General features: G+C 39.9%; 1 protein-coding gene across 4 annotated transcripts in view; it reads right to left on the reverse strand.

Moving 5' to 3' along the window:
* adarb1b (adenosine deaminase RNA specific B1b) overlaps positions 1-8056 on the reverse strand; it is a 181936-nt gene extending 173880 nt beyond the window's left edge. For all 4 annotated transcript variants that reach the window (XM_071340322.1, XM_071340320.1, XM_071340323.1 and 1 more), the window contains exon 1: positions 7824-8056. The gene's annotated coding sequence lies outside the window, so the exon portion shown is untranslated. The remainder of the gene's footprint in view (positions 1-7823) is intronic.
* Between the last annotated feature and the right edge of the window lie 613 nt (positions 8057-8669).

An 8669-nucleotide genomic window follows, 5' to 3' on the forward strand; every position in this document is an offset into this window, starting at 1 on the left:
TCAATTTGCATTAAGTAAGCCAGTCAGATGTGCAGCCAGACTTATTAGCCACTCCTTTTGCCCAATCTCTTTCAACCATACAGTTTTTCAATTCCACATCAATCCATGGAGCCTTTTGTTTAGACATGTAGCTAGCTAGCTAAACAATTAACCAGCTGGCTGGCTCGCTAGCTAACATTCTGTGTAGGAGCTCTAGAAAGAGGCCCGAGTTCCCAAATTGGAATTACGAGTTGGAAGACCGTTCAAATTGATTTTCCCCTTTCAGTTTTTTGTTGTTGTTTTAAACGCGGCATTAGAGTTGGGATTATGATTAATTGTTTAGCTAGCTAGCTACATGTCTAAACAAAAAACTCCACGATGCAAGTAACCATTTCACTGCACTGTTTACACCTTCTGTATCCTGTGCATGTGACAAAAAAACAGATTTTTATATAGTGTGTGTTTACCTAATGTGAAGAACAACATGACCTGCACCAAAGTCAGATTAGGCGAAGGACTAAATAAAGTTTAAATTCACTACTACTTTCACCACCTTTAGTCTTGAAATCTTTGGTTGTTTACTACACTGTGAATCCTTAAAGAGATTGGTGGGGCTAAGGCTTAAGATGGTGTGAACGATGCTGAATGGGTATAGACAAAGGGTGTAGGAATAGGTGTAAAGGTAAAAAATAAAAATAAAAATTGCTCTCCAGCAGGTACACCAAAACATTCAAGGGCCATTTTCTCAAAAGTGGGGTTACAAGTTTTTCAACTTTCAAAGCAGAATTACTTTCTCAATGTTCCTCCACTGCAGTGTAAGATATACCATTTTCTAGCTCTGAGTCTACTTTTATTCAATGTAAATTTTGATACAAAGGACCAAATCCAGGTGGTGGGTCACATATCTTGATTAGATAAGTATTCAACCCCCTGAGCCAATACATGTTAGAGTCACCTTTGGCAGCGATTACAGCTGTGAGTCTTCCTGAGTAAGTCTCTAAGGGCTTTCCACAACTGGATAGTGCAACACCCATTATTGTTTTCAAAATTCCTCAAGCTCTGTCAAATTGGTTGTCAGGTCTTGCCAAAGATTTTCAAGCAGATTTAAAACTGTAACTTGGCCACTCAAGAACATTTACTGTCTTCTTGGTAAGCAACCCCAGTGTTGATTTGGCCTTGTATTTCAGGTTATTGTCCAGCTGAAAGGTGCATTCATCTCCCAGTGTCTGGTGGAGAGCAGAATGAAACAGGTTTTCCTCTAGGATTTTGCTTGTGCTTAGCTCCATTCCGTTTATTTTTTAGCCTGAAAAACTCCACAGTCCTTAACAATTACAAGCATACCCATAACATGATGCAGCCACCACTATGCTTGAACATATGGAGAGTGGTACTCAGTAATGTGTTGTATTGGATTTTCCGCAAAAATAACACTTTGCATTCAGGACAAGTTAACCATATTTTTTGCAGTATTACTTAAGTGCATTGTTGCAAACAGGATACACGTTTTGGAATATTTTATTCTGTACAGGCTTCCTTCTTTACATTCTGTCAATTAGGTTAGTATTGTGGATTAACTACAATGTTGTTGATACATCTTCAGTTTTCTCCAATCTAAGCCATAAAACTCTGTTTTAAAGTCACCACTGGCCTCAAGGGGAAATCAAATTTTATTTGTCACATGCGCCGAATACAACAGGTTGACTTACTCTCCGGCAACTGAGTTAAGAAGGACGCCTGTATCTTTGTAGTTACTAGGTGCATTGATACACCACCCAAATTGTAAATAATAACTTCACCATGCTCAAAATGGATATTCAATGTAGGGATGTCCTACATCGACCAAGAGTTGTCTGTTCTTTCAACCAATCGATTGGTCTACATTTCCAAATGTGTATTTTTCCACATATACAGTAGATACACCCTATGTGTTTTAATAAAATCAACTATATGCACTGAGCTTGTCTGATGCTTTAAGCGATCTGTTTGATAATTAAGACACACAAAATTACTAGACTGAATCCGACTGCAATTGATGTGATAGTGCCGGGCCTGGCTCAGACTTGCTGCGCTGTGTTTATAAAAAAGACAGCGAGTGACTGTGTGACTAGCACACGCTGTTTCTCTCTCCTCCCTTCGCAGCGACCACTACAGAATGTGTTTCTGAAGCTGCAACATACAATGCATTCGGAAAGAATTCAAACCCCTTGACTTTTTCAACATTTTGTTACGTTACAGCCTTCTTCTGAAATAGTTTAAATTGTTTTTTCCCCCCTCAATCTACACACAATACCCCATAATTACAAAGCAAAAACAGGTGTAAAATGTTTTGCAAATGTATTAAATATAAAAGACTGAAATATTACATTTACATAAGTATTCAGACCCTTTACTGAGTGCTTTGTTGAAGCACCTTTGGCAGCGATTACAGCCTCGAGTCTTAGGAGTTTCTCCCATTCTCCTCTGCAGATCCTCTCAAGCTCTGTCAGGTTGGATGGGGAGCGTCGCTGCACAGCTATTTTCAGGTCTCTCCAGAGATGTTCGATCGGGTTCAAGTCCGGGCCACTCAAGGACATTCAAACACTTGTACCGAAGCCACTCCTGCGTTGTCTTGGCTGTGTGCTTAGGGTCGTTGACCTGTTGGAAGGTGAACCTTCGCCCCAGTTGGAGGTCCTGAACACTCTGGAGCAGATTTTCATCAAGGATCTCTTTGTACTTTTCTCTGTTCAACTCTGGAGCTCTGTCAGAGTGACCATCGGATTCTTGGTCACCTCCCTGACCAAGGCGCTTCTCCCCCGATTGCTCAGTTTGGTCGGGCGGACAGCTCTAGGAAGAGTCTTGGTGTTTCCAAACTTCTTCCATTTAAGAATGATGGAGGCCACTGTGTTCTTGGGGACCTTCAATTCTTTCAAATTGTCTTGGTAGCCTTCCCCAGATCTGTGCCAACACAATCCTGTCTCGGCGCTCTACAGACAACTCCTTCGACCTCATGGCTTGGTTTTTGCTCTGACATGCACTGTCAACTGTGGGACCTTATATAGACAGGTGTGTGCCTTTCCAAATCATATCCAATCAATTGAATTTACCACAGGTGGACTCAAATGAAGTTGTAGAAACATCTCAAGGATGATCAATGGAAACAGGATGCACCTGAGCTCAATTTCGAGTCTCATAGCAAAGGATCTGAATACTTATGTAAATAAGGTATTTCTGTTTTTTATACATTTGCAAACATTTCTAAAAAACTGTTTTCGATTTGTCATTATGGGGTATTTTGTGTAGATTGAGGAGGAACATTTTCTATTTAATCAATTATAGAATAAGGCTGTAACGTAACAAAATGGGAAGGTGTCTGAATACTTTCCAAATACACTATAATTACAGCCATTTCTGACTGAAAAGTGATGTTACCGAAATCCCTAATTTATTTTGGAAAAACATGCCTTGCTCTCTTTACGTGGCACATGTATGCATTGCATGCACGTGACCAATAGGAGCTGACCTATAGCCTATCATAATCACATCAATAAATTGGTTTATATCAGACTCTGAACACCGCAAAAGATATCAGATCAAGATGGACGCAGAGGACGTGAGAAATAAACTCGAAACAGGAGAATGTTTACTGGTTGCTCAGGAGGTAAAGGGGAAGTCAGATGGGTGGAAAACATTTGACTAGTTGTGGAAAATACTTGAGATCAAGAAAAAGAAGGTAAGAAGCAAGCGCTGCATGCATATTATGTGTGCCAAACAGGTAATGTTAGATTACAATATCATTTTTCTGACCGTTTGGAACAATGTAAACAACACTAAATACATTATAAGCATACCAGTGTGTCTGTTATACTTTTTTTTTTTAAGGTAAAGTCATTATTACAGCAAAGACAGTCACATCCATTTGTGAATGCAATCCCCGAAATGGAATTGTTTATGCTAATTATTCAATGGTCACTTTGTTATTTTATTTTAAAACTAAAATGCTTGATTGCATTTCAAATCATGAATGACTCGTATGCTGTGTCATGACATGACCGAATAACTGATTGGTTGATACGGTAGCCTATATAAGTACTGAAATATAGGCCTCAGTAAGTTACGGTATTAAGACTAATCAGGATGCGCTCTTAGGCCTACAGCTCAGCTCTATGGTGGCTATACAAGGCTGCTATACTAAGCCTACTACTTATAATCACATTACTTACTATTATAATTATGATCATAATAATAATAGTAACAATAAGGAGGAGCTCAAGGAAAAAGGAGGGTTATTATTAATATAATTTCTGACAATTTGCAACAGTGTAAACAACACTAAATAAATTATAAATCATACCAGAGAGGCTGGTTTGTAAAGCTTTTATTACAGCATAGCAAAGATTTTTTTTTATCAGAATTTGTGAAATTATTAATCAAACATGTGGTTGCTTGAGGTTTGGTGCTCATAGAATCAGTAGGCTATTAAACAAGCAGTCAAACAGGCAACAGAAGCAGGATCTGTCTTATTTCTGTAGATATATATGGATGATTTATAAAGCCAGGCACATTTAACAATTAGGCTATTGATTATAGACCTTATTAAGTTGTGGTTTCCTCTCCTCACTTTTCTTAAACAATTAAGACAAGGGCTATTTTCTTGTCTGCTAACTCCGCCGCATTGTTCTCTACACCAATATGCTGGTTAACTTTGCTATTATGAACTTAGCAACATGGTCTAGGAAAAGGCATCAATTCAACAGTGCACCAATGTGTTTCAGAACTGCGGACAGCGACCACTATCGAACATAGGAGAAAGCGCATTTGTTATAAAATAATATTTTTTATTTGTGTTGCACCATTGTTCTTACATAATATAAACATATACCATTTCAGTAGAACATGTCTTAGACTGATGGACTGTGCCATCCCCACAGCCTCCACAATGGATCAGTCCACTCAGACAGGCATGAATCAGGCAGGTGTCTTGTACACCATGATTTATAATTTTTTTTGCTACTGCTCGACTAAAGGAATCTCCGTCGACCAACAGCCTATCGACCAAACAATCGACCAGTCGACTAAATAGGGTCAGCCCTAATTCAATGTCTGCTTTTTTTGTATTTTGAACCATCTACCAATATGTGCCCTTCTTTGCGAGGCATTAGAAAACCTCCCTGGTCTTTGTGGTTCTTTGTGGGTTGAATCTGTGTTTGAAATTCACGGCTCAACTGAGGGACCTTACAGATAATTGTATGTGTGGGGCACATAGATTCAGTAGTCAGTCAAGTGAATCCATGCAACTTATTATGTGACTTGTTAAGCACATTTTTACCCCAGAACATACATGTATTCAGGCTTGCCATAACAAAGGGTTTGAATACTTATTGACATTTCATTTTTTATTACACTGAATAGAAATACATTTTTCATGAGCTGAAATAAAAGCTCCCCAAAATGTTCCAATATGCACAAAAAGCTTGTTTCTCTTGTATTTTGTGCACAAATTTGTTTACATCCCTGTTAGTGAGAAATTCTCCTTTGCCAAGATAATCCATCCATCTGATAGGTGTGGCATATCAAGAAGCTGATTAAACGGCATGATCATTACACAGGTGCACCTTGTGCTGGGGACAATAAAGGGCCACTCTAAAATGTGCAGTTGTCACACAACACAATGCCAGCACTGTTTCAGCATGACAGTGCCCCGTGCACAAAGCGGGGTCCATACAGTAATGGTTTATTGAGATCGGTGTGGAAGAACTTGACTCCATCAAACACCTTTGGGATGAATTGGAACGCCGACTTCGAGCCAGACCTAATTGCCCGACCTCACTAATGCTCGTGACTGAACGGAAGCAAGTCCCCGCAGCTATATTCCAACATCTTGTGGAAAGCCTTCCCAGAAGATTGGAGGCTATTATAGCAGCATAGGGGAGACCAACTCCATATAAATGTCCACATACTTTTGTATATATAGATGTATGACCAAGGAAGACTCCACCGACGCTACTGAAAAAAATCCTAGGGATTCTTATAAGTACTACCGTACTTATAGGATATGTTACTTTATTTGTAACATTATGTGATGATTTCAGAGGTGGCATCCCAGAGTGGTTGGAGAGGGGCAGGGGGGAATTGTTTTTCCTAGGGACCAGAGTTTTCCTGATCTGGTAGGCTACCTGAACCAGGGAAAACTCTGGACCCTAGTTGTAGGGTATGACATACTAATACATCAGATGTAAAAAGGGTTTTATATGGGCTATGATTGGACCAGATCTTTTCAAATCAGGTCACGTTAGTTTTTCCTGGGAGGATGAAAACATTAAAACCCTGTTAAACTGCAGCAACCTTGAATTATATTTTAAAAGTAAAATAACATGGGATCCTTTACACATACAAAGAGACAACTGCGTTTAAACAACAGAACTAACAGGGCTGAGCTTGCTTTATGCAGGGTTGCATTGTGTAGGCCTTTGCATCAGTAATTAAAAAGTTACTCACACAGTATGTCATCACTATTGTGTTGATTGACTAACTCTAGGCAATGTTGGATTGAAAATGTAGGCTAGCCATCCGAAATTATAAACCAAATTTGATCCCATTCACATTTTTTCTTAACACAAATAAATACATGACCGCTTCGTTTCCCCAGAGGGGTCAGCGGGCATAGGCTTCTTTCTCTAGGCTACCTGCAGCTGTAGTTGTTATCAATAGGCGACAGTTGATCAGACTGTGGCACAGATGAATTGGGCACGAGTTGACAAATCATGAGGTGAATCAGTCTAAACGACAGTACTTTGTCCCTCTTTTCAACACTTTTGTGTCTATATTTTGTTCTTAAACCAAATCAAAAGTGCTGGGGCAAATGCAAGCTTGCCACACGTATGCCTGCGTCCAGGCTGTGCTGATCTCTGAGATTTAAATCGCCACACAATTCTACAAATGAATAAACATGTCCTATATGTATGATCTACTATCTAGACATGTTCTGATTGTCTCAACATTTTTAGACTACGTCTCGAAATTTCGATACACTATGACTTATTTTTTTAATTATTGTGGCGGGAATGACGGTCCATAACGTCAAGCACCCATTTGTACCAAATACAGTATTTAATTCAACAAGAACACCACACATTTCTTGAACCTATACTGTTGCCTATATTATAGGCTATACATTATTCATTTACATCAAATGGTTGACCACAACAACGCCCAACCATGCTGTGATTTAACCTAAATAAGTGTCCTTTTGAAAACCCATAAGGCAGGTTGTTCATGGGCTATAATAGCCTGGCACACAACTTAGCAATGTAACCTACCACATTTCAATTTGGTGCTTTCGTTTTATGCAGAGGAAACTTGGCTCCATTTTGAATCGTATCTAATTTTGTTCAAACGCCATGACTGTGGCTTTTCGAATGCTATCTATTACAGGTCAAAAACTGATCATGGCTTGGTAGCCTACTTCAAATACGAAATCTAGAGAAAATCTAATATTTTTCTCACCAAGCGAACTGGTCAACTGACAGCGCTCAACTGAACAACTAGCCATTCTGTCAACTAATGGTGTAGTTCCCCGCCAAAAGAACGTTACAATGTATCCCTTTCATTAAACTGCGGCTCTGCACATGCGGTCTCCCTGTATCTTCACTGTAGTACACTGTATATTCGCAACTAGCAGACACGACAGCCGAACACAACATGATAACGTCAATTCAATGTACTAAACAAGGTGCATTAAATAGGGTTGACTACATTTAAGACAGTGCAAGAGCCATGTTTGTACGCTGTCAACAAGAACATATTAAATAAACACACCCGGAACCCAAGCATTCCATCCGTCACACTGAGAAGTCGTCAATACTTACAGTAGTGTTGCAATTAAAAGGGAAGCTTTCAGTTCCATGAAAGAGGTGCTCGTCCTCCGTTCAATTTAAAAACAAAGAGCGCCTCTTGTATATTTTATGGATTGCAGAATGAATTGGCTTGAAGTCGCCGCTCGTACGGTTGCATGCACACGCCGCAATACAGACAGACTGACTATGTTACTCTAGCGACGTCGTTACTCTAGCGGCGTCGGTCCTCCAGCGCAAGCAATGGGAAGGATAGATAAACAGGACAGTGTGAATGCAGAAACACGTAATCGGATCTATCGGTCTGTCGTGCTGAACTGCGCATGTGCATGCCGTCAAATGAATCGGACGCACAGGGTACGTTCGAGCGGATCACTTTTGTCAAGTCGGTAACCATTGTTCACCGCCTTTCAATGTGTGTTTCATTATGGGGATAAAATGTTCCGACTTGATCCTACATATCGACTGCATGCACTTAACAAACATAATGTGATCAAAGGTCATTAAGTGTTGACTACAGTAGACTGCAAGTTTCTGCAGTTGCTCTTCGGCAACTTCATCCTGCAGTCATAGCCTGCTTTGTCGGAGGCTCTATTGCGAAACAATTAGGGTATTTTTGTTTGACCCACGCGAACGTGACCAAAGATGTGACGAACAGGAACCAACTTTGCCGCAATTCATGTAGACCTATACCCACTGGGCACAGACGTAAATTCAACGTCTATTACACGTTGGTGACGTGAATAACAACGTTGATTCAACCAGTGTGTGCCCAGTGGATATGTATACATGAATGTGATAGTAGAGGCTCTCTCTCACCAATTGATTTTACAATGTGCACACATAAATGTTTAGTTTGTA

The sequence above is a fragment of the Salvelinus alpinus genome, chromosome 14, assembly GCF_045679555.1.
Source record: "Salvelinus alpinus chromosome 14, SLU_Salpinus.1, whole genome shotgun sequence".
Lineage (NCBI taxonomy): Eukaryota > Metazoa > Chordata > Actinopteri > Salmoniformes > Salmonidae > Salvelinus > Salvelinus alpinus.